Source organism: Microtus ochrogaster, chromosome 16 (assembly GCF_000317375.1).
Source record: "Microtus ochrogaster isolate Prairie Vole_2 chromosome 16, MicOch1.0, whole genome shotgun sequence".
Taxonomy (NCBI): domain Eukaryota; kingdom Metazoa; phylum Chordata; class Mammalia; order Rodentia; family Cricetidae; genus Microtus; species Microtus ochrogaster.
In genome coordinates this window covers 9,195,990-9,200,443 of record NC_022018.1, presented here as the reverse complement: position 1 = coordinate 9,200,443, position 4,454 = coordinate 9,195,990, and positions in this window count along the sequence as shown.

Genomic DNA, 4,454 nt, shown 5'->3' with positions numbered 1-4,454 from the left:
AGTATTGTCTGAAATGGAACTTAACCCCAGTTTTGTTCACATCTTGTTATAGCTGGGATTCTCATATGTCACTCAGAGCATGGGTGGAGGGAAGAGGACACAGGTCATTCAAATCCATCACCCTCTGCCCCCTGCCCCAACCTAGCAGTGACATAATGTTTTCTGGAAAACATGGTCTGATTCTTTGATGGACTTTGTGTTTATTCTATTTTATTCTCTGGAAAGAATCTCAAGGAGTAAGATAGATTGGAGAATACAAGTATGTATAGGAATATAGGTAGGGGACTACAAATCTGACAATTTCTATAGCATTTTCTTTTATGTCTTGCCTTTCAAATTAAGCTAACTTTATTAATAAATGAAACGTTTTGATAATAGATTCTAATTTTAAAAAGGACAACTGACTGGACAGACATCCTTTGCAGCCTACTACACTGTGCAGATTTATTTGGTTTCCCACTCGTTCTTTGGGTTAGCCAACACAGGGACAGTAGGACTGTGTTGTCGTGTGCACTATTCTTCATCCAAAGTCCAGAATGGTAGCTGGTCAGGGAAAAATCCAACTGATGTCACCCCTTCCTCCCAAAACACCAGTCTCCTGTAAATGCTAGCCAGATCCTTACTGGTTATAATTAAGTTCAATGTAACCTTAACCCATTGTTTTCTTTACCCTAAAGTTTGCCACAGGACAAGGAATAAGTACGTATGATGTCCTACTTTGGTTAGATTCTGGTTTTCAAAAGAACCTTGAACAGCATCTGGGGTGGGGGCAGGTGAGAAGAAAAAAAAACTTTAATTGGTGTCAACACACTTGCTAACAAGTCAAGTCATGATCATTCAAAGAAAATGAAGTGACCACAGGCAGTGGCTAAAAGACTCTGACATGTCACTGAGATTCCATTACTGATTCATGCCTGTTGATGGTATTCACACATGCAAACAGCCAGTCTCCAAGACACTCTGAAGGTTATATGCACACAGAAGGTTATATTAAAGTGAACAAAAAAAAATTGGGGATGGGAATATAATGCTTGTCAGGTGTCAGGGTCTGGTGCTAGCCCAAACTTTCAATTATTTCTCTCGACCAGATCCCAACATAAACTCTCTCTCTCTGGACCGGCGTGGAGGCACAGGGATACAGACACAACTCACAAGGTTTTATCGGGAGGAAGATTCTCAGTGGTCCCTCATGAAGTCCTGAGTTCACATCCTGAAGAAATTCTCCGTTTATTCTCCAAACAGTCAATACCATAACTTAACTTAGGGGAAATACATTAGCATTCTGTCTCCTAGGTAACCAGGTGAACGGCTTTTTGTCACATCCGCATCTACCTATCTGATCTGTAGGCTAGCTGTCATGTAGGCTTGAATCAGCATCTCTATCAGACATCCCCCAAATTACAAAGAAAGGAGCAACAAATCCTGACCTTTTGTTAGGGCAATGACAGCCTGTCTGCAGGGCTATGTGACCACCTCAGGTGGGGCCTATGGCTTCAGAGCCTGGCTGCCACACCATATAGAAATATGGGCCTACAGTCAGGCATACAAGATGAGGTCTTCAGTTCAACCCTTAGTACTGCCAAAAAAAAAAAATGTTGATATTCTAATGGGGAATAAACATGAAGTAGTTCCTATAGTGATTTTCAAAATTAAAGATTAGAAATTTGTTTCAATCCACAGAATATTTAGTTTTCTTACTTAAATACTAGGTCATAAATATTGTTCCTACTGCTGCTTGCTCTTTCTTTCTTGTTTGAGACAGGGTCTCATGTCTCATGTATTTCAGGTTGGCTTTGAATTTGAGACATAGCTAAGGGTGACTTTGAAGTGAGCTTCCTGCTTCCTCTCCTGAATGCTGGGTTTGAAGACATATCCCACCATGGCTAGTGTAACGTGATGCCCGAGATCAAACCCAGGGCCTTGTGCATGCCAAACAAGTGCTTTACCCACAGAGCCAGCCACAGCCCAGCCCTCTTTCATGCAAGAACTTCAGGGGTCACCTGAGTAACTTGGTCCACTGTGGCTTTTCTTTTTCTGTCACATGTTTTTCCCATGAGACAATTCTTCCATAAGCCTTGTGTCTTCTTTGTTCTCCCAAGGTCACTTGGCACCTCTCTGCAGCCTCCTTGCTACCCGAGGAGGTCACCATTTGGAACAACTATGTCCACCAGGTTTCTTCTCAGTTTGGATCCTGCAGATTTTGAGCAGAAAATCAAAAGAGAGGGATGTGTAGTGATATTTTAATAAATAAAGCTTGCCTGAAGATCAGAGTGCAAAGTTAAGCCAGTAGAGGCTAGTCAGTGGGGGTGCGCACCTTTAATCCCAGCACTCAGGAGACAGAGGCAGGTGGATCTCTCATCCTCAGGAAGGATGGTGGGGAGGAGCAGGTGTCGGTGTGCTTGGACAGTTGTGCAGCTGACATCTGGACAGACCAAGCAGAGGAACTTGTCACAAGAGAACAGTATTTCCAATATTCTGCTAATAAAACTAAAGGTTTATCTCCCTCAAACCAAGGGACTGGAATATGATTCCAATTTCCCACCAGGACACTAACAAACCTCATCAAGAAGCCAGAACAGCAACTTAAAAAACTCACGTAAAGCCGGGCGATGGTGGCGCACGCCTTTAATCCCAGCACTTGGGAGGCAGAGGCAGGCGGATCTCTGTTAGTTCGAGACCAGCCTGGTCTACAAGAGCTAGTTCCAGGACAGGCTCCAAAGCCACAGAGAAACCCTGTCTCGAAAAACAAAAAACAAACAAACAAAAAAAAAACTCACGTAAGATAATGACAAGCATGGATTTGTCTTCCAGTGACTAAGGGGTCTGCTCCCTGGAAGAGAAAGTCCTTGGAAAACATGACATGAATGTCAGAGGTCGATAGGACAAGCACGAACTGCTTCAGATGGGAGCATCATTATAAGAAAATGTCATTGCAGATGCCAATAGGTTGGGAAAATAAACAAAAGCCAAACGATAAGCTGGGGGAAGATTCATAACACATATCAAAGGGCCTTCAAGTGATTCTTCCTGACGACTTCTCTTTCCGTTTTAGAGGGTTTTGGTGGTGATTGGCTGACATTTTTATACTTCACTCTTGCTAGAAATCTTGTTGAATCCTTAAAACACAATCACACAAATGAAATCCCAGTTGTTTTGCACAAAGCACGTGACAGCTCCCACGTGTTAACCCGTTTTCTGTCGCGATAATTGAAATGACTGAGGTCATCTCATCTTGTCCTGATCTTTTTTCCTTTTCTTTTTTTTTCATTTTATATATTTATTATTCCTTTTACATTTCAACCACTGTTCTCCCTCCCACCATTCCTCCGCCCCCCTTCACCTCCCCTCCCCAGCCCACTTCCCCATCCACTCCTCTCAGGGTAAAGCCTCCCATGGGAAGTCAACAAGGCCAGGCACATTAAAATGAGGCAGGACCAAGCCTCTCCCCCCCATATCAAGGCTGAGTGAGGCATCCCATCATAGGGAATGGGCTCCGAAAAGCGAGCTTATGTACCAGGAGTCGATCCTGGTCCCATTGCCAGGGGCTCCTCAGATAGACCAAGCTACACAACTGCCTCCAACATGCAGAGGGTCTCGTTCAGCCCCACACAGGCTTCCCAGCAGTCAGTCTAAAGTATGCTGTCCTGACTTTACCCTAACTTTATTTTATGTCTGCTTGGGTGCTTTTTAGTCGCTGACCCCAAACGGTCACCTTGGCAACATATTAGAAACTTTCCATGACCCTGGCCATGGCCCTAGTGCATAACCAAAATATCTGCTTGATGTATAGCACAAACACATGTCACCAGGTTCCCCTGAGCTACCCCTGACAATAATGTCATTGTGGGTTTTGACTTTTAAAAAAATCTGTACCCCTGAACTTTATGCCAAGACATTTTTTTGAGGCGCTAGTCTGCTCCCATTTAAATAAAGAACTCTAACATGGCCTTATATGCATGGTGGTCTGTAATGTTCTCACCTGACCAATAGCATAATAAACACTGGAGACAACACATGAAGAGAAAAAGTTATTTCGAACCACAGTTAACAGGTTCTAACCCTGACTTGTCCACCCCATTGCCTTTTGGCCTCTGATAAGACAGCCCATCACTATGGGGATGTGTGGTGAAAAAAAAAACTATCAACATTATGGCCAACAAGCAAAAGAGAGGAGAGGTTCTGCAACCATTTCAAGGCCGTATCCCGGGGACCTGAAGACTTCCAGCTAGGCCTCACCTCCTTAATGGTCCAGCATCTCCCAGGAGTGCCACCATGGGGATCAAACCTTTACCATAGAGACTTTTTTTTTTTTTTTGGTTTTTTGAGACAGAGTTTCACTGTAGGTTTGGTGCCTGTCCAGGAACTAGCTCTTGTAGACCAGGCTGGCCTCAAACTCACAGAGATCCGCCTGCCTCTGCCTCCCGAGTGCTGGGATTAAAGGCGTGCACTACCAC